This window comes from Dasypus novemcinctus, chromosome 30, assembly GCF_030445035.2.
Source record: "Dasypus novemcinctus isolate mDasNov1 chromosome 30, mDasNov1.1.hap2, whole genome shotgun sequence".
In the NCBI taxonomy this organism is placed as follows: Eukaryota; Metazoa; Chordata; class Mammalia; order Cingulata; family Dasypodidae; genus Dasypus; species Dasypus novemcinctus.
The window spans coordinates 44,090,677-44,116,193 of NC_080702.1; the positions used below are offsets into that span (position 1 = coordinate 44,090,677).

Genomic DNA, 25,517 nt, shown 5'->3' on the forward strand with positions numbered 1-25,517 from the left:
AAGTGGGCGAATTTCTGTAAATTTAGTAATTACACACACAATGAATGCAGAGCACTCATATTCATCAGTCTATTTGATATGAGGAAACAAAAACCTAATTTAAAGTTAAAAATTTAGATTGCTGAAAGATGTGTTCCTGAACACTTTGAGAGAATGTAGGAAATTCATGTGTTAATTGATGGCAAATTACATTATATTTTTATCTAATACCTGAATGCAAGCATGGAGTAGATTTTCATCAGTCCCCTGATTTGTTTTAGGAAACAAATGAGTTAAAACTTAAGAAGACTTATTGCCCCCAGAATGTGTTTTATTCCATAACCCATGGTGAGTGTTCCTATCTGGCCTTAAGAAAATAATATAGCACTTTGGAGCAAAGATGCAGCCTAGTAATCCAGCACTGGAAGCCAAGATGGAGAAGATCTCCACAGCTACCATGACCTTCCCCTTGGTGCTGTGGTAGACAGGAAGGAAAGTGACCCAAACACTGCAGAACACCAACATGCTGAAGGTCAAGAACTTGGCTTCATTAAAGGTGTCAGGCAGGTTCCTGGCCATGAAAGCTACAATGAAGCTCCCAAGTGCCAAGCAGCCCAGGTATCCCAGGACACAGTAGAAGGCAATGGCTGAGCCCTTATTGCACTCGATGATGATATAACCAGGCTCAGAGTGTGCATCTTTATCAATGAATGGGGGAGAGGTTCCCAGCCAGATGCCACAGAGTGTCATCTGGATCAGGGAGCAAATGGGAATAACAAAGTTAGGTGCCCCTGACACCAAACACTGTCTCAACCTTCTCCCTGGAGCAGTGACCTTGAATGCCAGAACCACAGTGATTGTTTTGGCCAAAACAGTGGACACAGCCACAGTAAACACAATTCCAAATGTGATTTGTTGGAGAATGCAGATGGTTGTGTTTGGGCGACCAATGAAGAGTAAGGAGCAGAGGAAGCAGAGCTTGAGGGAGATGAGCAGGATGTAGCTGAGGATCCTGCTATTGGCCTTGACTATGGGAGTTTCTCGGTATTTCACAAAGACCCCAAGAATAACAGTGGTGAGGAAAGAGAAGCAAAGAGCTGTGCAGACCAGAGCCACCCCCAAAGGGTCTCCATAAGCCAGGAAGGTCACAGCTTTTTGGAGGCAGTGCTTTCTCTCACTGTTTGCATGCTCATGATCTGCACACTTCACACACTCATCCATATCTGGTGAGAAAAGCAATGTGTCATCAGCTCATGTTCAGTAATTTAACTTATTTATAAGTCCCTAAAAGAAACACATTGGGTAATTTTATCCATTTTTGTCAACTTGCATTGACTTCAAGAAAGTGTGTGTTATAATCTGTTTATTTTTCTTCCCTCAAACTTTCTCTTAGAGCTCTGACCTTCTTTCGACATTCAGACCTTCAATTGGATAGGAATTGCTCTTTTCATTCAATGTTGACTTTTCGTTCAGTTCTTCTTAAAACTTATACACTGGTGGATAACATATACTCATAAGAGCATCTTTAGACATCCAGTACAAATATGATGTTCCATTACTGCGCCATAAGCTACATAAATATTCATCTTTGTAAATAATGCCATCCACTTTTCCAACTAGTTACACTAGCTTCAACTCCAGCAATCAACATTCTTTCCAGTTGTACCATGTTCTCTTAGACCCTTGACGTGGATGTTGTTTAATTTTTGCTATTATGGGGGATGCTTTGAGCTTTTTCACTATGACTTTTGTTTGGAATTTCTTGGTGAGTAATTAATCTGAACACGAGCTCATATGTTCATTGCACATTTCAAGATGTTTTTGAGGAAAGAGTTGTGCTCAAGCCATGCCCTTTTTATTGCTGTATTTTCTGTCTCTCTTGTGCTTTAGTAAAAGCCCTCTATATATGCTAGGAATGATTTCTCACTGGCTAGATCTATTTTACACATTTTATCCAACTTATGTTGTTCCCTTGTATTTCTAATTTGGTAAACAATGGTGTTGCTATTTATTTTTAAATATTGAATGGATGCTCACTTTTATTCAATGTTTTCCTGAATTTTTTTGAAATGATGGTTTCTCCTTTTCGAGGTGCTCATGCACCGATTTATTTTGCATAAAATAAACTTGATCACAATAAGTTCTTTATGTTATATAGCTGGATTTGGATTGCAGCTTTTCTTAACAGCAAATGTGAGTTTAGTCTCAAGAGAAAAATTGACCCAAATATTTTATTTCTTACAGCAATGTTATCAGACTTTGGTACCAATGTTAAGCTCTTCTAGTAAAATTAAATGTGCATTTTTCCAGATTTTCCTAATATCTGGAAAAGTTTGAGTAGATAAGGATTCTTTTTTCCTTGAAAGTTTGGTTGCATTTTTCAGTGAAGTCATTGGTCCCCCAATTTTATTTTTAGTAGATATGTCATTTTAAACTATGGTTTAATATCCTAAGTCGATACGAATATTTTCAGATTTTCCATTTTTCTTGGGACACTTAACCTTTATTTTTGTGGAAATTTGAGAATTTCATTTAAATTTTCAAATATATTGATATGAAGTTATTTTTACTATCCTTTATGATTTAATATTTCTGTACATATATCCCACTTTTAAGTCTTTTCACTATTTATTATGCAATTTTTCTTAATCATTATCTATCAATTTATCATTATCTAACAATTTGTCTTTCATTAGATTTAGCTTTGAGTTTTATCCTTTCATATTTGTCTTTTATTACGTTTTCTTTTTATACTTATTATTTTCAGTCTTCCACTTTCTTTATGTGTACTCTAATGTTATTATTTTAGCTCGTGATACTTAAACATCAGATTTTTTTTACATTTAAATATGCATACTAATAATACATACATAGGTATATAAAATTTAACATTAAACGTTATTCTCTGAGGATACCTTTAGCCTTATCATATAAGACATAAAATGTGGCAATTTCAATTTTAAACATTTCATAAATCCTATCATACTATTTACTTTAAACCATGGGTTATTTAATAGTGTATTTCTTAATCTCCAAATGTGTGGGAACTGACTTTGTAGATATACTATTCTTTTACATGTGCACATGGGGCATTTACTCAAACTTGCTTATAACCAATGTGTACAGGAATCATTTTCTCAAGTTGACTAAATCCAGGTTATATCATTAGAACAACATGTTTCAAAAAACTGAAACAACAGTAACCATTTCAGGGAATTAAATTGCATACTAATCACCAAAGAGACTTAGAAATTTACCACCATAGAAGTGATTCTATAATTTAATATCATGAATATGAATAATTTCACGATGTTAATTATATTACGAAAAGAATATTAAAGACTATTCTACATCATATCTCAAACCCCATCCTCAATATTCTGTGTGATCCTGTCATATTCAAACTCTTTTCGGGTACTCTGAATCTCTGAATATTATATGCAGTGGTGGTTTCCTTTTCTTCACTTATAATAATTTGGCTAATATTTTATTCCTCCCTTCACTCATTTTATATAATACTAAGTTCCTGCCTCTCTGATGAACCCATGAGACCCGTCCTCTCAATGCAGGTACGGGTCAATAGGTTCCTGTTCAAACATTCACTGTGTGCTTTAAGCATGGACCAAAAAAGTCTATGTTTTTCTCCCCAATTACCTGGGAACTTGATGAGAGTGGAAACTATAACTCCTCATTAAGGGTACGTTAGATCATCCTCATTTTGTACACAATAGAAATAAATATTTCTAAAATCATTCCCAAACATTCTGAGCAGCTGCTCTGTGTCATGAACAGTTTTAGGCACAGAAACTGAGGAAGGTCTAAACACATTGCTTAAATATAATCTAAACAAGCTTTCACTCAGTACGGAAATCAGGTACTTGTAACACCATGTACTAAATTCCAAGAGAGGGAGGAAAGGTGTATTAGTTTGGTGGCATCAACAAAAGGGATTCCTAGAGACTATTTGGCCTTACATGTGCCTGAACAATGACTCAAATAAGCTAGTTCTGGGCAGAGAATTGGTGTCATTTCAAAGGGAAATATTTTTTATGTAAAAATGAAATTACTATACAAAGGAAGGAAGAATTTTGTTTCTGTAGTTGTCCTCCAGATTCTTTCTAATACCTTGTATGAATTGGGGATATAAAGGAGATTTGGGGACTTTTTGTGGGTATAAACTTACCTGTCTCATTGGAAATCTCATTCTCTGGGCAGGGGGTGCAAAGAAAACAACAGGCAGCTTTTCCCTCCTGAAAGGTTTTCCTGAATCCAGGAAAACACTTCTCACTGCATACAGATTTGGGAGTCTGGGAAGAAATCAGATACATGCTCTTAACAGTGAACATTTAATTCACCAGTATTTAGAAGGTTGAAGTATTGGAGCACCAACAAATTTAAATTTCAAATACCTAAGTCAAATTAATTGATAAGATATCAGGTTTATTACATGATATGAAATATAATAACTTAGATATGTATCTTTAAATAAATGTTTTCTTTTTCCACCCTTTGTATAGTAGGTGAGAAAATTTATCAAGTGAAATGGTAAGTGGTTAAACTAATAATCTGGTCATGTACTTAGCTGGAAGGAGGGTATAAAGCCTCTGTGTTGGTTAGGTTAATGTATTAACACGGTCACTGTTTGGTCAAGTAAACTCTGGGCTAATTGTTATAAAGGATATTTATGGATGTTAATCATCATGTAATAAACTGCATAAACGACTGATTACATGTACAATCCACCAGGGAGATTTCTGTCAACAATGAATAAGGTTTTTTACAATCAGACTACCTTAAAACAGGAATTGATTTCAGGATTTGGAGAGAATTTCCCAGCTCCTGTTTGGACAGGCAGCGTCTCCTGGGAACTGATCAAGGGCCTTCATGGTACCTTCATTGGAGCCCCTGTTTTCAGCCTGCCTGCAGAATCTGGACTTGGCCATCCCCATGGCACATGAGAGAATTTTTATTGAATCTCTTTCTATTCACAGATATCTCCTGTTGATTCTGTTTCCTTAGAGAAACTTGCCTATTACAACCTCCATGACAAGATTTTTGATATTTTGTTGTAATACTACGCATGGTAATTGGGTCCTACCCACCTCTGAAAATCCTATGGCCCATTCTATCACCTCCTCAGATATAGACAATTGTTGATCTCGTGGCACAGCTGAGTCAAATTGTCCTACTTTAACTTTAAGTCCAAAACCTTCTGGAAAATTCCAAAAGTTGAGAATGTCATAACTGGCTTCCAGTTTCCTTTCATCATCAAAATACACTGGGTCACCAGCAGGATTGTGAAGTTGGATGTTCTTTAGAAATGGGTGCAGCTAAAAGAGACACACCTGTGAGGAAGTGGGTCCTCTGATCAAGGACAGATCACCAAGTTCAGAACATCCCTGATACTCTGTAATCCCTGCTTCCTAAGGCAATTTTATTATTAACATTCAATTAAGTAAAAAAAAAGAAACCTTAAGGAGTACTAAAATGTCATAGCATAAAATATTAAGTTTCAGGGGAAAACTCCAAATACAACGAGATGAAAACAATCTGTGAGTGTGGGATACAGACAAACATTATTAGAAGAATCATATCTAAACACTCTCAATTGCTAACTGAATTCTCCCCAAGCAAAGCCATCAATATCTGAAGAGCTTGCAGAATTAAATGATATAATTTATATACAGTATCTAACAAAGTGCCTAAAGCTAATTCAAAAACTAGTTTGTCCCTGCTGTCATGCAGTTGTTCAATGGAAGAGGTCTAGGTATTTTATATTAAAACTTTAGGTGGGCAGAATGTTGAGGGCCTTAGTAACAAGAAGCATTGCCATTGACTAATAACTCCTTCCCTCCCTGCCATTGGCCCCTTCTTGTTCATTACCGTTTCTGCACAGGGTTAGATTTACCTCTTAGACAGTGAACAAGCAAATCATCTCTTGCACTTTTCAAGAGACAGCCCTAAACTTCCTGACTTGAGCATATGCTGCATTCCAAGAAATTTATGATTATGACATGTAGTGAAATACACATGCTGTTCAATGGAAGAGGTATTACCTGCCAAGGGTAAACCATCAGTCCGAATCCATTTTCCACTGACTGTATTTCTACTCGTTGAAGAAGAATTTCATGAAGGCTCTGAGCCACAGCATACACTGCATTATAAACATTATAACTTCCTTCATTCATGTCGTTGTCAAATAGCCACCAAGGCAACAACTCCAAGGAGGCATTGGGAGGACAATTCTCCAGAGTGTTACAGTCAGATTCAGAAACCAAGCAATTAAAAGAGACCTACCACAATTTAGTGAGGTAAAAGTCTTCTGGGTATTTTGAAGGTTTAACTGCCTGGATGAAAGTTTTGAAACCAAGCATATCAGCAGTGTGGTGTGAAAAAATGAGGGCCCCATGGAGTGAGTCAAGTAAAAAGTTTCTCTCACTGGTGGTAAAATCCCACTGTGAGGTTGTAACCCAAACTTTCCCTAAAACTAAGAGTCTCCATCTCCAAAAGCTCAATCCCATTAGGGAGTCGGAGTCACCGTAAATGACAGTCACATTCACTGATGATTCTCTGATGCGTAAATGATATTGCCAGTCTTTTGAGCTAATTGTCCTCTCAGTGACAGGGATCATTTCCAAGAAGGCTGCACAGACTCCATTTTTGTCCATCTCTGCCCTCAAGTCCCAAAGAAACTTCACACCTCTATTGTCTTCTGAGATGACTAGTCCCACCCAGTTCCAGCTGAAATGGAGCATCACTGAGACCATTGCAAGGGCCAGAGTTGTGTCCTTGGGGGCCATCTGATAAAGAGATGACCGCTTGCCATCATCACTCAGTTGTGGGTCATAGAGGCCAAAAGCAAGCTAAAGGTAGGTGTGAAAGAGCCGGTATGAGAAAGAAGATTGGTCAGAAGCACAAAATCAGCCCTGATGAATATTAAACAATGTATTATTTTTTATTAAATTGTCTTTTGTTTTTAAGATACATAGATCACATAGAATTTTACCTTAAAAAATATGAGAGTCCCACATACCCAACACCCCAATCCACCATTCCTCCTACATCAACAACCTCTTTCATCAGTGTAGCACATTCACTGCATTTGGTGAATACATTTTGGAGTACTGCTGCACCATGTGGATTAGAGTCTACATTTTAGTTTATACTCTCCCACCAGTACATTCAGTGGTTATGGCAGGATATTAATGTCCAGCATCTGTCCCTGCAATATAATTTTGGGCAACTCCAAGTCCCCAAAATGCCCCTACATCCCATCTCTCTTCCACTCTCCCTGCCCTCAGCAACTATAGTGCCCACTTTTTCCAGATCAATGCTACATTTCTTCCATCACTAGTAAGAATATTTCTTTAGTAGAATACCAGTAATTTCACTCTAATCCATATTTTACCTCTCCATCCTGTGGATCCTAGATTGGTGAAATCCATTCCACCTCTATATTAAGAGGGCACTCAGATCCCACATGGTTGATGGATGTGATTCTCCTATTTTGAGTTGTAGGCACTCTAAATTCCTAGTTGTGGTGGTTGACCATCTTCCACCGCCCTGTTAGCTGACCTGGGAAGTAGATACTACTCCAGGTACTGGTGCTCCTGAGGGCTACAGAGATACACAGGTCTACAATCATGACAGCTGACTCTGGAGTTCAGTGCCTTGTCAGTGGACCCTATTTTGGAATTTGTGTTCCTCAATGTGATAGAGGTGGACTCAGATGTGACCTTTCTACACATGCCTCTTCTGTCACTATTACTGGACCTGTGGTTGGCACTGGGGTTGGTGCATATCCAGGAGACTTGAACGTCAAGAATGACCATATTGCAGCTAGGCCTTGAGCCTCAGAAGAGTTGTAAATCCTACTCACTCGTTCATTAAAAAATGTTTTAAAAAGGAAAAAGGAAAAATTTTCTCTTCTTACTTTCTAATAATCTCCCAGTCCCTGAGAGCATATTGGAAACTACTTGATCAGTCTCAACGGTCTAGGAAACTCCTTTGGCTCTTACTCACTTGGTTTCACATATTTTCTAGAAAATGACATGTGAACATCCCACCATGTCACTGTGTACTGGCTGTACCCTTTGAGATATGAGTAAACACAATTTCTTCATTTGACCTTTTCTTTTAAGGTCCCTGAAATTAGCAAAGGAAACATTAATTTATCTCCCCTCCCATCTATTGAGGCTCACCTGTGGAATTTTGTAGAGTTCCAGCAGTGTCCCAATCTGGGCAGAAACTGCCCATGTTGTTCCTGTAAGGGCTGCTACAGACTTGCTCTCTTTCCTACAGGTGTAATTAGGAATGTCCTTGCCCAGCCCTGATTGCCAAATGATGGGATTCTCCAATGTCCTCTGTTCACTGTGTAATGAATTGTACAGATCAAATCCCAAAGTAATGTTGGGCAAAAGATGGGGGTTCCTGTTGATCTCTTCAATAGCAAAAACCAAGGCCAGAACATACTGGTAGTTCTTGGTCTGAAACCTGTATGGAATGCAAAGTTATATTTAGGCAGAAGACTCAAATCATGATTCTATCCAAATTCAATAAAATGACCAAATTAAGGATGAAAGCACAAATGGAGTCATTCTAGATTAGTTCTTCTGAAGCCTTGGAAATCAGCTAATCCTAAAAGAGCTAAAAGACATTTGAAGGCTATGACTGAATTTTGAATCGTTGGAGGAAGATGATACTATATACAAAAGAAAGTGTAATGAGTGAAAAAATTCATAAAGAATGTTTAATTTATTCTTTATATCAGGAAACAAGAATTATTTTTTCACATTATCACATTATTAAATGGTTTATATAATAGCAGGATTATTGTTATGAGTTTAGAGTAATTCTAACTGAAGGGTATATCTCTTCAAAAGTTCAGTTCCACAGCATAAGCAGAATTGGATGAGAGAGGCAGAGGGGCGTAACATCTGTTTGGTGAGAAGCATCGACAAGAAGACTAATAATCAAGTAGCCTTAGGTTCTACCCCATCAAGTTGTGGACATGCCCTCTTCCAACTGTGACATACTGGGAAGAATGTCAGAGCACAGAATAGGAAGAATCATGCAAGGCAGGAATATTTGGGAGAAGAAAACTGATGAAGTGCAAGGTGATCACTACCTATACCTAACAGGACTGGAAACACTGCTGTATACTAAAGGGAAAAATGTCATGATGTCTAGAAATTCTCTAAACCATTTCTTCATTAAAATATTACAATCCTAATAACATTAACAATTAATCCAAAATCTTCCTTTGTACTCCCTTCATATGACCCTTACTCTTCATCTTTATTGTTGATTTGTGCACAGTTCCACTTCCTTTATTAATAACTCCTTTTGCAGGACAAATGAAATTCCTTTCATATTTTTACCTGGCAACTGAATTTCCAAGAACAAAAGTCTCCTGCATCCATTTCAAACATTCTTTTTCACAGGCTTGATTAACACACTAATAACTATTGCTTACTGTATATTTCAACAGTTACACACAGGTTTCCACATGTGCTCAATCAATCAAACTTGTCAAATTTTTCAAATATAATTTATGTTTAGTAGATATATCTTGTCATTTTAGAGAGAAATATTGAAATTTCTCACTATGTTGCCTTGCTTATACCTTGTTTCATTATTTATTTGTTTGAGGATATTATATATTTATATATTTATAATAATTGCTATTCATTTTTGAAGATTTGAACTTTTTTTTAATTACAAATGTACTGCTCAATTCCTAAGGATGCATTTTATCCTCCTCCATATATAAATATACTTGCCTCCGGTTAATTATGGTTATTAACTTTAGTAAACTAGGGTATCTTTATAGCTACACACTTTGGCTTTCAAGTTTTCATTTTTCTTTAAATGTGTCTTATAAACATATTTTACAAGGAAGTAGGATGGTATAGTCCCTATGGAAAAAAATGAATTATCTAGTAGGAATCTCTTACATAATATAGAAAAAGAAGGAGCACCGTAGCCGTGACAAACACCAAGCAGAAAATAATAGGAATAATCATAAAAAAATACTATTAGCTAATTAGTTAATAGTTTATCAGTCTTCACTTTTCTGCAATGACAAAAAAGTACACATTCAAATAAGTAGATGAAGCATTAAAGAACATTGAGCATCTAACTGAATATATTTGTTTAGGAGAAGAGAATTTCTTAATATGATTAAACACAAAAACAAAAATGCACATAAACTGAGAAATTAGACTTTCCTTAATGCAAAGATAGTGAATCAAAATTGGAGGTGGCTTACCACACTCAGCTAAGATGGAGGTGAAGAAGGACAACCACCACACCATGGAGCCTAGAGTGATTACAACTGAAAATGGGAGGATTGCATCCAGCATCCAGGTGGAATCTGAGCCTCCTCTTGACATAAAGGTGCAATGGACACAACCAATCCAGTGTCCACATAGAAGAGGTGGCATTGGATTGGGAAAAGTGGACATAATGGACAAAGGGTATGGGGAAAGGCAGGAAGAGATGAGAGGTGGTGGCGTCTTCGGGACATGGAGCTGCCCTGGATGGTGCTTCAGAGGTAATCACCGGACATTGTAAATCCTCACAGGGCCTACTTGATGGAATAGAGGAGAGTATGGGCCATGATGTGAACCAATGTATATGAGGTGCAGAGGTGCCCAAAGATGTACTTACCAAATCCAATGGATGTGTCATGATGATGGGAACGAGTGTTGTTGGGGGGGGGGAGAGGGGGGGTGGGGGGGTGGGGTTGAATGGGACCTCACATATATATTTTTAATGTAATATTATTACAAAGTCAATAAAAAATAAAAAAATTAAAAAAAAAAAATTGGAGGTGGCTGAAGGTCAGGCATGGAAGGATCACTCCCACACAGGGGCTGATCTACACTGTCTAATATTCTCCCCATTCATGAACTGAATGATCCAAAACCATTAGCCAAGTTTGCTGATGCAGAATGTCATATGCTTCATGTATTGCGGTATGTCCTGTGCTTGAAGAATCCCTGAACAAAAAGCATTTTCTTTAAAAGCAAGGGGAGCATCAGGTCTGTTAATTCCAGGTTGCTTTGTACCTTACTGGCATTGCTAGCCTATTACAAAATGCAGTGAAATAACAGGCAAAAAAGAATGGAAAGAAAGGAGCAAACCACAATCTTGCTGGAAGCAAGATGGTTCACATAGGAAACCCAAGAAAAAATGTGGAAAATATTTGTAATTGATAAGGAAGTAGTCAATCAAATATATACAACTCTTAACAATGTTTAAATATAATATCAATAATTTATTAAGCTTTATGGGAAATAGATATGATAGTAATAGACTAATAATAAATTCTTAATATTAATAATGGTATAATATTGGGCAATTTCATTTATATATTTTATACAAGTAATAATTAATATAATTAATAATTGATATTATTAAGACATATATTAACAATAAATTAACTGTAAATTTACCTATAAATCAATTTGTCTGTTACGTGTGAACAAGACCACAAAGCTCTATGGAGGAATGTAAATGCATAACAAACAGGGAAGTGGGTCTAATTCAGTGGTTGAGCACATGCTTCCCATGTAAGATGTCCCACACTCAATCCCTCGTACATCCCCCAAAATATTACAACTACATTAATAGTCTACAAATGTTCTATAAAAGTTTAGTAGTATTATTATTGAATTAATGAAGTTTTCTAATTATGATTGAAGTAATGAATGCAGAAATATGTGATAATACCAAATATCATTGATTGTACACTTTTGATGAATTGTATGCCTTATGAATATGTATCAATAAAATTGATTGTTTAAAAAAAAGGTAGCACAATTAGTAGTTTACCAGTTACCAGGGCACAGAGGAGGAGGTGAAGGAGAAGGTAGAATTATTTTTTAGTGGGTATGGATATATTCTTAGAGATGATGTACACATTTGAGTAATGGATGTTGGTGATGGCAGCACAATAATGTGAATATCATTTGGAAAATTTGGGTGGTATATATGTTACTATAAACTATTTTTTAAAATCATTGAGACATTTAAAAAGTTAATGTTAATACAGCTTGAGGTTTCTGGAAATATGGTAAGTTCAGGAAATTATTGACATAATTGAGAACACTAAGAGGAGAATATAACAGAAAAACCAATAATTGCAATATTTAATTAGGCACAATATTTTAAACAGAATGGGAATGGCATTGGAAGATATGGATATATCAACAGGACAGAACAGAAAATGGAGAACCAATCTGTGTTTAAGTGACTGTTTCACGCATTATCAAGCTGGTCTTGGAATAATGAACTGTTTCGTTAGTGGTGAAAGTAAATAATTTTGAAATATAAAATGAGGTAATCTACTACATACTTGAGGCAAAATCTTTCCAGTTCTCAAAGGAAACACAAAGTAGTAGAATAAGCACATCTATTTATCAACCTGTAGATTAGGGAGACATGGCCAGAAAGGCACTCAAAATAAAAGAAAATATACCTAATTTACTTTAACTGAAATTTCATGTTGTTTTTTTATTTAAAGATACCTTACGGAAAAATATTTAAAGCTAGCAACAAAATAATGATGAAATGAATTTTTAATGAAAATGCTCTTGTTAATTCCACTAACAACAATATTCTTAAAAAGTGAAAAGCCCTAGATGTGAATAGAAAAATGGCCAAAGCCCTGAAAGGCAAATCGCCACCCCTGAGGTGGTTTGAGTGGATAGCAGAGTGTAAGAAGAAAAGCAGTTAGTGAATACTCTTCTGTCAGACATTACACCTCTCTTTCCCTCGCCCTTATAGGGTTCTTAAAGCAAGCTGGGACAGATGAGAAAATCTGGCCTTCTACCGCATGAAATTCAGGTCGAAATGTCCCTGAATGAGCCAAGCTCTACTCCTGCATTAAAAGGCAGCAACCAGCAGCATTCTTCAGAATGAGGTGTGTGCATCAGTCATGGATGACAAAGGGACAAATATATTTTGGAAAATTGTGGAGAGGAAATAAGCAGGGAAGCATTGGAGGAGTATTAAAGAATGGAAGAGATAGGCAGACAAATATCCAGAAATGGAAAGACAGAAAATTTAGCTGCAAACTCCTTCGAAGGAGAAAGGTCCCAAATTTCTAACCCTTCCATCACCTGTCAAAATTTTGCAGAACTGCTTGCAAATTATATGCTTCAGGAACATTCAGAAAAGCATTAACACATCATTTTACTGAGTGAAATCCCCTCTTCTCACATGAGCAGAAACTATTTGCTGGAATCTCCTGAATTTTTTTTAATCAATTTTTTTGAAACATGATCCCTTGAAGTGTCACTTCATCAATTCATTAATTACACCATCAGATATAGAACTGGCAGTCACAGAAATCTAAAAACGGAGGTAGTTTAGATGCCCCCATGAATCAGAATCAAGCTGCAGTTGAAAATAGCTCACAAAGCATTCATCTCTTATACCTGGTCAGGCAGGCTGTTCGAGGAGGCATGAATGAAGCCTGAGAGGTGATGATCAGAGATATTTCAAACAGTAGCCAGATGCCTACAGTAAGAAATCTAACCATGCGTGGGGGACACAGATACCTGGGTCATTTTGGTAAGAATATTAGTGACTATCCTCATGGGGAAAGAATAATTAGCAAACCCTTTTTTTGGGGAACAGACATTTACCTGAAACCTTTTAGCCAAACTCTAATGCCAAAGGATAGGTTTTCTAAGACATAACACTTGATCCACTGCTTGTGGCAGCAGAGTCAGGAGGAAAGGCAAGGAGAGTGGAGCATTTTGGAGAGGACTGTCCCACTTGTATCCCAGCACAGAAAAGGGAAAGACATGGGAACTAAGAGGAAGAAAAATAGAATATTCTCATTCCCCTTTGAAAGAAAAAATAGCAGTGGGAAGAAACAAAATAAATGACTCACATTCTGGGATGTGGGTAGCAGGTGCGAATGGGAGGGCAGGTAATGTGGTGAATGTTGATCGAGCCATCAGCAAATTGCCTAGGCAGCATTCAACCTAATAATAATGCAGAAAATGAATGAAAAAGCACTTACTGCTGTAAATAGACTTCCTTCATAGGCTGGGTGATCCCAACATTTGTTAGAAATGTATAAAGGGGGAAAAAGCCACCTATAATCAGATCTCCATCCTTAAATACACTGGGTTTCATTCTGTGGAAGCAGGTAGGATCAGTTAATCGCCACGCAGAGAGGGGAAGCTGAAGGAGCAGGAAAATAAAAATCAGTGGGTACATCACAGAAGTGTCTCCATGAATCACAGCCAAATCTTTAAGTGTGTGCAAAGTATTCATCAGACAGCTGAAATGGTTCCTGTGGCCACAAACAAATATATATGTAAATATACCTATATATGTGTGCGTGTGTTTGTGTGTGTGTATGTGTGTTTGTGCAGGATATTATGACCTGGAAAGGGGACCTAATTTCTTCAATGACCTCTTTCTGCTAAGCTTTTCCAAATCCTCAAAGACAATAGGGGGAATTGAACATATTTTGCCCTTGGGCTCTGCATCTGAAGTCCTGTGCCCAGGTGAAAACCAATGGTTGAAAACATGTTTGGATTATCCTCTTCACCCATAGGTGCTATGATTTCATCAAGTCCACGGATAATAAAGCTCCAGGGACCTCCTTCTCTCCAGGAAGTTTTAGCCTAAGCCTAGTCAGTACAATAGGTGTATTCAATGAACTAGTGCCCATTGCACCAAAAGAATGTTGTGTTAGGAAGGACTTATGCTGGTCAAGATTTCGGAAGAGCATTCTGGGATCATGGACTCCAGAGTCCATAGAGATGGGCATCCTAAAACACATAGGTCCCACTGTAGTACACAATATATACAATAGGGCAGACCCAAGTCTGCATGACTTTCATTTGATCAGAGTCACCCACAAGTCAATGTGTCTGTGCCTGGATAAGAAACAATCATGCTAAAGTAAAAAACTTACAAATCAATAACTTAAGAACAATGTAGAAATAAATGTGCATTATGAATTACTGAAATTGACACATGTATCTACACCTCAGTCCTTATAAACCATCTTAAACCCATAGATCAACAAGTTATACTGATCCATTCCTCCACCTCCAGATTGCTTTCCTCTAATATTTGCACTTTCATGGTAGCATGGCCTTATGCTGGAAATTCTTATCTTTTCTCAACATAAGACAGAGAAAATTAGCTGGACAGCTCCCCACACTCTCTACCACATTGAACATCCATGGCACATGCAACAAGTATGGATTTCTATTACCCTGGTATTAAAAACAGAGGGGGGGGGGCGTATGGCAACTGACTTTGAAGGGAATTTAAATATGTGCCCATTAGGCGGGCACATCCACTTACAAGTGAATCAATGCTCAAAGGCAAGTAGTTCTAAGTTGTGGGAATGCCACATATATTTATGGTCTACCACACTCAAGTTTTCCTTCTCTGACTAGAGATAGCTAATGATCCCTTAAGCTATGGACAGTAGAGCTCATGTAACCCCAGAAACAAAGAGACAACCTAAACAGAAAACAAGAACTTATTATTTCCCTTCCAGGTAGGAGTGAAGGTCACATATCACTGTGCTCCACTGTGGCTATTTAGCTGTCATAGATGCTGGCAAGTTCCTTTCATATTTGAGGATATATAGAGATGGATATTTTTCCAAAGCTTAATGTAATGTTTGTGGTCCAAGGGTTCAAAATTAGCAGAAAGAGGTATCAAAATGGAAATGCAATCATATCGCATTTACTTCCCTGGTGATAATGAGGTAAAATATCTCCTTTTCCAATACATGATGGACTAAAGAAGACGTACCAAGTAATAGAATTTTTCTCTTCTTAATTCCTGACTTTGTGACTGAAATTTCAATGATACTACTTTTCCAAGAATTTGTTGCTTGGTTCTAGATATGATAAGGAGGCTAATGTGGAATAGTGTGGGGTCAGGAATTGAGATTCCAACTTTTGACATGGGACTGAGCAATGCATTTGCTCAGAAAGGAGATAATTCTAGAATCTGAGAGGAAGATGAAAGCCTTGAAATCTTCTGAATCAGGTATAAATAGAGTTTTCAGAGTGTGAGCTTGGAGCTTTTTAACTTTATTTTTAAGGTAGTTTTAGATTATAGAAATGTTAGAGCAAAAACATAGGGAATATCAATGGCTCTTCTAACTCCCCCATTCATATTTTTCCCTATGAATAACATCTTTCATTAGTGTGAAACACTTGTGTCAATTGGTGAATGTATATTGAAGAATTGCTATAAACCATAGACTATAGTCAGCATTATGGCTCACACTTTGCACCATGCAATTTTATGGGTTTTGTCATTTATAATGGCTTGTATCTTTCATTGCAAATTCATGCAGAACAATTCCAATGTCACCAAGATGACCAATGTTGTACCTATTCTTCCCTCTCCCTCCCTTCAGAACCTCTGGTGACAACTCTCTTTATATCAGTGTTACAAGATGTTATTCATAGGGGAAAATATGAGAGAGGGAAGGATTGGAAGAAATGGGAATTTCCTATATGTTCAAAGAGACTTTTCTTAACCTAAAAGTTCATTGAAAATAGAGTGAAAAAAATAAGACACTGGGGGAACATACAGAACAAAATATAAACATAAAGGATAACAGTTTATTGTGTTTATAGGACAGTTTTGAAAAACATATACAAATAAAATAGAGAGAAAAAAAGAAGAGCTGTGGTGTATGATGGGAAGCATAGAGAGATTGAGAGGTCATGATTTTTTTAAATTTTTTATTATTGGAATAATGAGAATGCTCTAAGAATGAAGTAATGAATGCTCAAATATGTGACTACATCAAATAACATTGATTGTACACTTTCAATGAATTTATATTTTATTGATATGTGACAATAAAATTGATTTAAAAAAATAACAGCTCACAGAGGACTGAGCTTGTAATTTTAAAAACTATAATTGAATATTTATGGAAATCCTGCTTCTGTGTTAAATGTTCATGAGACTTCATTGACGCACACAAGAGTGAATCCTGAACGGAGAGAGAAAAATGTTTACTACTTAAGATAGCATATTAATATTGCAGTGCACATGAGGAAAATTATTAGTAATAAACTTAGTTCAGCAGTCAACAAATGGAAGATTGATTCACTTAGGAAAAATATATCTAATGTGAATTTAGACATGAATTTAAATGAAATGTAAGTAAGATCCTCAAGGAAGCATGTGATAGACATGTGTGATTTTTTTTTTCTTTTCTTGTCTTTGTTTAATGTTACATTAAAAAAATATGAAGTCCCCATATACCCCCCAACCCCCTCACCCCACTCCTCCCCCATAACAACAACCTCCTCCATCATCATGAGACATTCATCGCACTTGGTGAATACATCTCTGAGCACCACTGTACCTCATGGTCAATGGTCCACACCAAAGCCCACAATCTCCCACAGTCCACCCAGTGGGCTATGGGAGAACAAACAATGTCTGGCAACTATCCCCGCAGCATGACCCAGGACAACTCAAGTCCCGAAAACCCCCCAAGATTGCATCTCTTCCTCGCACTCCCTACCACCAGCAGCCACCATGGCCACTTTCTCCACACCAATGCCATATTTTCTTCGATTACTAATCATAATAGTTCATGAATAGAATATCAGTAAGTCCACTCTAATCCTTACTCTATTCCTCCACCCTGTGGTCATGGAATGGGTATGTCCAGTCAACATCTATATCAAGAGAGGGCTTAGATTCCACATGGATGCTGGATGCAATTCTCCTGCTTTCAGGTGTAGGCACTCTTGGCTCCCTGGTGTGGTGGTTGACCTTCTTCACTCCATGTTAGCTGAGCGAGGTAAGTCCAATAAACCAGAGTGTAGGAGTTGCAAGTATGTTGAGGCTCAGGGCCTGGCTATCACATGGTCAGTCCAGAGATTCAGGTCCCCTGGATATACACTAAACCCCAGTGCCAACTACAGATCCGATAAAAGTAACAGGAGAGGCTTGTGAACAAAGATCACGTCTGAGTCCAGCTCCATCACACAGAAACTCAAACTCCAAAGTAGGGCCAACTGACATGGCACTGAAGTCCATCTACCATGCCCATAGAACCTGTGGGTCTCTGCAGCCCTCAGAAAAACCAATAGCTGAGCTCAAATATACTTTATCTATCCCTGGGGCTGCACTGAGGTGTGCATAAGGGCGATCCATCTGATAACCTCCCAGCTCTTTTTGGAGACTCATAGCCATATAAACTCATTTGTCCTTTCAATTTCCCCCTTTTATTCAGGTCAGAAAACATTTTTAACTCCTGGTATTACATGCAGATTGAGATATTCTGCTGGTCTGAGTTGACCCTTTATTTAAGGTCATTTTCAAGTTACACCATCAGCTGGTACTTGGTAGTTATTCCTCGGTGCAAGGAAGGTTCATCCCTGGGAGTCATGTCGCATGCCCGGGAGGAAGGCAACACTTTTACATGCTGAGTTTGGCTTCGAGACTGGCCACATTTTAGCAACATGGAGGCTCTCAGGAGGTAACTCTTAGGCACCCTGCAGTTCTAGGCCTTGTTCTTATTTCAGGTTTCATGTGATTTGTTTCTTTTTATACATATCATTCGTTGCTTCTTTGAGATATGATTGGGGACTTTATGGCTCTTGGAGTTGTCCTAAATGATATTGCATAGGCAGGTGCTGGACATTATGCATACTGCCATAACCCACTAATTGGACTGGGAGAGAGTGTAAACCAGAAATGTAAACTCCTTTCCATGCAATGCAGCAATGCTATGAAATGTATTCACCAAATGCAACGAATGTGCCACAATGATAAAAGAGATTGTTGATGTGGGGGGAGTAGTGTAAGGTGGGGTATGTGTTATATGGGCACCTCATATACTTCTTTCTCTTTTATATTTATTTTTATTTATTAATGTTACATTAAAAATATAAGTGGTTCCCATATACCCCCACCCCCACCCTAAACCTCTGACATCAACAACCCCCCTCAACCACCACAGCACACTCATTGCATTTGGCAAAAACACCCTGGAGCATCACCACGCCATATGGATAACAGTCCGCATCGTAGTTTACACTCTCCCACAGTCTATCCAGTGTGTTGTAGCAGGATGTATAATGTCCAGCATCTGTTCCTGCAACATCATTCATGGTAACTCCAAGTCCTGAAAATGTCCCCATATCACATGATTTCTTCCCTCAATGTGCTCCCAGCAACTACAGTGACCTCTTTCCCCAGATTGGTGCTTTAATTTCTTCCATTACTGGTCACAATATTTCCATAGTAGAATATCATTAAGTCTCCTCTAATCCATATTTATTCCTCCATCCTGTGGACCCTGGGATGGTGATGTCCACTCTACATCTATATCAAGAGGGGGCTTAGATTCCACATGGATGTTGGATGCATTTTTCCTGCAGGCAGTTGTAAGCACTCTCAGTTCCCTGGTTTGGTGGTTGACCACCTTCACCTCCCTGTTAGCTGGCCTGTGTAATTCCAGTGAACCAGAGGGTAGGATTTGCAAGACTGCAGAGGCTCAGGGCCCAGCTTGTACATGGACAGTCCAGAGATTCAAGTCTCCTGAGTATACACCAACCCTAGTGCTAACCACAGGTTACATAAAAGTGACAGAAGAGTTATGTGTAGAAAGGCAACATTTTTTGGGTTGCATGTTTATTCAAGAAATACAATTAAAAATAAATTCAAAAAGGCATATACAAATCATGAACAGATATGATAAAGAAAAATAGAGAGCATGAAAACAGTGAATATACTAGTCAAAATAAATTATCAAATTAAAATATGAAGAGCAAATTCTTTACCGGAGCTGAACATTCTCATCAGAAGTTTGACAATTGAGACATAATTCTGTGGAAATTATCAAGACCTCACAATAAAGTGTGAAAGAGATGAAAATTTTTAAGAAAATAAGACTGACAGAGTTTCTCTAGAGTAATTCCAGCACTAAAAATGTTTGAGACAGAAAAAGCAGAGTGAATAACTGAAAATCCAAATTTGAAGAAATAATGTAAGAGAAATTTCCAAAACATATGATAGGTTTTTTTTTGCATTTAAAAGATAGCCAATATATGATAGGTAGAGTGAATAAAAATCAAGCCACCCATAAATACATTGTGGTGAATTTGCAGGCGATGAAGGATTTATTAGTTTTTCCAGGAACCACAATGGTCAGATTACTGACAAAGTGCCAAATTATAACACAATAAAACAAGCAAGAAAATATTAGCATTGAATTCAGGATTTATTGAATTTCCAGAAACACTTACGAAGGTACTATAGAAGAAAATAATCATGTGAAGGTGTTCATCTTAAATGTTAGAAGTAACACATTCCCGAGCTTGGTCACTTTTCTGGCAATAATCCTTTTTGCCCTTGAAATGGGGGTCAATTCAGCATCCTATTTTGCTTTACCTTAATTCTTTTTCCTTTCACCCCCCCCCCACTGGATCCCACATATGCTGCTTCAATATAGTTTGTTTTTGCCTTCTAGTTAAGATAAAACCCTGAAGTAGCTGCCAAACACCAGGCAGTTTTCCTCTATACAAGACTTCCAATAATTATGATCAATTCTCTTTCCTTTTACCTTTTCTGCTAGGGTCTGTGATCATTCTGCTTTAAACTACATATGGTTACTAGATGAAGGTATGACTTAAAAACTTCCAGAGATAATAATTGCCTCCGAGGCCAGCATTAAAAGACCTTCAAGATCTGGTCCAGCCTAGTACCTCTTTTCCCCCACATGGAACCCAAGTCTTAATAGAAATGTTGTCACTACCCCTTGTACTTAAGCCAGATCTAGATCCAACCCTGGGCTTCATTTCCTACACACTCAACCTCACATTAATATGGCCTGTGCATAAATTCAAACTTATTCTATATCCAAGTATGCCTAGTTCCCTGGAAAGTCAACTGAGAAGAATAGACTCTATAGGCTTTGGATATTCAGGGAGGTGTTACTTAAAGATTAACTGGAATGTGGAGGATTCATGCTAAAAGCTTACCTGGAATGTGGAGAATATGTGTTAATTGAAGTTCACCTAGAGGATATAGTATATCTGATACACAGATAAAACACTTGAAGAAACTAACAAACATTCCTTTTGCATATAAGCACCATTTGACTCCCCACTCCTACAACCTCTGTATAAAAAGGACCCAAAATTCTTAGTCAGGTCTAAGTTTTTATTAGAACAAGAGTCTTCCAAGTTTGGTAAGTTGTAATATATCTTTCTTCTCAGAATTATCACCTGCTGGACTTCAATATCATGTTCATCTGACTTCCCTCTGCTACAACATCTCTGGGGGCTCATCTGGGATGGTCAGAGGCAGCAACAGATGATTGCCCCTCCAGGACATCTCTAGGGACTCTCCTTTTGTTTAGAAAGAGATTGTGGACTCCACAAGAGCCCTCCTGCAGAACCGAGAGTCACTGGAGGGTTCAAGAGACCCTGAGAATGAATCAATGAGTGCTGCATGACAGAAATGTAAGACACCCAGGGGCAAAGCACAGGAAAATCATAATTCTGAAAAAAATAGGAGGCGATCCTGATCAGCTCTTGAGAGGAGACCCCAGTACTCCTGAGGAAAAGAGAAGAAGCTGTCTTCTCTAGGTCCAAGAAAAGAAAAGGGGTGGTGTGTGTGTGTGATGGTGGAGACTGAGTGAGATGCAGAAACACACTTCTGCAGGGCTATCACAGAGCCCTGATGCACGGTTCTCTGGTGAGCTCATCTGGTCAAGGGTGGTTTGGATGGATTCCCTGCAAAGGGACCCTCTTCTGAGTTGGAGGTTTATACCGATTTGCTAATGCTAAGAGGTGTCATAAACTCCTGCAAGGGAGGTGGTTGGAAATGGATGAAACTTAAGGCTGAGTGAGTGTTGTGCAGCAATGGCACAGGGTGGAAACATGGGAAACACACAAAGTAGGACCACATTAGGTTGTATGCTAAAAAACTTTCCTTGAGCATTCTATAGAGATGTATTTATCATGAAGTTCCAGGCAGGAAAGTTTAAAATTCTTTCTGAATTAGAATGGCCAACTTTTGGCATGGGCTGGCCCCAGGAGAGCACCTTTGACCCCCAGATCATCCATAAAGTCCACAACATAGTAACCAGAAAACCAGGACACCTTGACCAGTTCCCCTACATTGATGCCTTGCAAGATGTTATAAGTCAAAATCCACCCTGATTAGGGAAGGTTACAACTAAAGAAACCAGAATTTGCCTAATAAAAAAACCCAGGAGAGCTGTTCCAGGAACCAGGCCAAACAAGCACTGTACAAAGTGTCCAGAGGAAGTGAGCTCCAAATGCAGTGCCAACCCACCCATTCTAGAAGGACCAAATGAAAATTACCTCCTACCACCCTATGCAATTTCTCCTACAGTGGTCGTGCTAAGGAATGGTGATGAGCCAATTTCCCTAAGCAGCACTCCCCTGTTGTTATCTGTGCTGGGAAGTGCACCACCCACACCATCCCCACAGCTGTCTTTATCACCGTCCACACCAGGGATTGCACCTGCACCATCCCCACAGCTGCCTCTATTGCAATGTGCACCAGGAAGTCCACCCACACCGTCCCCTCAGCTCTCTTTGTCACCATGTGCACTGAGAAATGCAGCACAGCCACCCACACAGCCATTTGACCCTAGCAGCCCAGTGCTGACCATCAGTGAAGAAGGAATCCCTGAAAACAAAACTCAGATCATGGGGAGCCTCAGAGGCAGGGGGAGCAGGGAGAAGGGAAGCCTACTCTGTGAAGCCCAAGCTCAAATTTATTATGATGGAGATGGCCAGATTCAAGGAGAAAACATACGTGTGTGTACAGCCCTTGACTACAATTGACTAATTTAACTGGAAAAGCCATACCCCACCATACTTGGAGAAGCCTCAGGTCAGGGCTGACCTCTTCCAGTCCATCAAACCCACCAGTGCTGATTGTAAACAACTCGTTATGACCTTACTTAACTTTTAAGAAAGAATGTGGGCCACACAAGGGGCTATAACTTGCCTCAAAGAGCACCCACCTGGGGAAACCTTGGGCAGTGATCAAAATGCCCACACCCAGTTCCCAGACAAGGACCACCAATGGGATCACAGTAATGTGACTTGGTTCAACTGACTAGAAACTTTCCATAGGGCCATAGTTGAAGGTTTCAGAGCTGGGAGCCAAAAAGCAGTAAACATGTCAAAAACCACACAAGTCCTACAAACTCTCAATGAATGTCTGGCTCAATTCTATGAGAGACTGTGGTAGGCATTTTGTGTATACACATCCTTTAACCCAGATTATCCCGAAAGCTAAACAATGGTCAATGCAGCATTTGTTGCCAAATCACAGGCTGACATCTCAGAAAGCTACAAAAGTTGGATGGCTTCACTGGAATGAATATTTCTCAGTTCTTGGAAATAGCCACCAAGGTTTACATCAACCGTGATTGTGGGAGGAGGGGCACCCAGCTTGCCTCAGTGGCAAACAGTGCGGCAAGAGGTGACACCGCCTCTGCCCACTGGGCCTAGACAAGGTGACCACGCCTGACTAGGCCTTTGCTGCTAAAGGCTAGCCGGCACCGCCCTCCCCCTTCCTATCTCCCGCCTAGCCCAGCTCTCACTTCCCCTCCCCCCTCCCTTAAACCTAATCTCTTAGTACGCTGTTTGCTCAGCAACAGCTTCAGCCTATCAAGAGTTAGCACATACTCTACTGGCCAATCACTAGCCCAATGCCAGAACATTGCCTTATATGGAAACAGCATTTTCCCTAGCCAATCAGAACACACCACACCACTCCCCAGTCCTATAAATCTGCATCCCCTTCCGCAATAAACCAGACTTGTGCCATCAGCCTGTCTCCACGACTTCTTCCTGGGTCGTGCGCCCTCCACGCCTTCGGAGCACCCGAGGGAAGCCTCAGCGGCTGTACGAGGCTTTCTTCCCCACGCCAGGGACCCCTCTCATCCCACAACGGGACCCCACTCATCCCTTAACAGGGACCCCACTTGTCACACAATGGGACCCCACTTGTCCCGCAACAGGGACCCCGCTTGTCCCTTAACAGGGACCCCGTTTCGTCCCTCACGCGATGTAAAGACAAGGAGGGAAGGGAACCAGAAGATGAAAAAAAGTAGACATTCTCCCAGCAACAATCGTTAAAAGAAGCAATCCTGTGTCAAGGGAAGTAAACTGGGAAAACACTGCCCCAAGAAGAGAGACGGACCCAACCCTAGGGTGAAATCAGTGTACATATTGTGGGGAGGAGGGATACTTGAAGCAGGAAGGTACCAGCAAGCCACTCTACCCCATTGCTGGAAAAAAAAGCAACCAAAACATTAGCCAGGAGAGCTAGTCGAGTGTCACAAACTAAACACTGAATTAGCAGAAATTCAGTAGGAAGACCTGCAAATCACGTCATTGGACTTGTAGGTATAGAAGACTCTGATTGTGATTATTAGGACAAACCAGGCTCCTATTTTCTCTGCCCCAAAGAGCCTATGGTTGGAGTCCAAATTGGGGGTTTCTCCATACATATGATAGTCAACCCTGGAGCTAAGCTCTCTGTAATGACCAAACCAGTCATTACAAAAATATAAAAAAGAGAAGCCACTATCGTACGGGCAACTGGTAAAAGTCCCCAGTGGCCATTTCTCCACACCAGGACCTGTAACATTGGGCGTTAGGATGTCATTCATGAATTCTTATATCTCCCGGAGTGCCCCCTCCTGGATTGAGACTTGCTGTCTAAACTACAGGCTCAAATTATCTTTAATGCCACGGGGCAATCCACAGTAACACGAGCCACCAAACCCTCCAAAAATAGAGCTAACCCTCTTTCTGCTGAAGGAATGGAGACTGTTTGGCCTCAGGGAAACTTGCCAATCTGTGGCCACACAGCTCCCCTTCAAAGATGTGCCCAAAATATGGGCAGATGGGCAACCCAAATTGGATGGTACATGACATTCCTCCAAGTATTATTGAAACAAAGCCAACACCCGGCCAAGTTAGCTTGAAGCAATATCCAGTTTCACCTGAAGGGCAAGGAAAAGTCTGGCTACATATTTAGAGATTGCTAAATGAAGGCATACTAAAGCCATGCCAACCCCCATGGAATACTCCACTCTTCCCTGTTAAAAAGGCTAATGGGGATTACTGCCCAGTCCAGGACTTGTGAACAGTCAGCTCAGCAGTAATAACTCTATATCTTGCAGTCCATAATCTGTACACTCTCCTCAGCTTGATATGCACATTAGTAATCTACTTTTCATGACTGGGTCATGAAGATGCCTTCTTCTGCATTCAGATAGCACTCAATTCAGATAGTACTGCATTCAGATAGAGTCAAATGATTTTCACCTTTACCTGGGACAATCTGACCTCCAGTGAAAAGCAGCAGCTAAGTTGGACACAACTCCCTCAGGGATTTAAAAATGCACCCACTATTTTTGGACAAGCACTGGCCAGTGATTTCAAATCCTTTAAACCAGAAAGCCATAACTGTTTTCTCCTCCAATGTGTAGATGACCTCATCCTTGGAAG

At 39.2% G+C, this 25,517-nt stretch overlaps 1 pseudogene; it reads right to left on the reverse strand.

Moving 5' to 3' along the window:
- Positions 1–279: 279 nt before the first annotated feature.
- Positions 280–18,397, reverse strand: LOC101422711 (vomeronasal type-2 receptor 116-like; annotated as a pseudogene).
- Between the last annotated feature and the right edge of the window lie 7,120 nt (positions 18,398–25,517).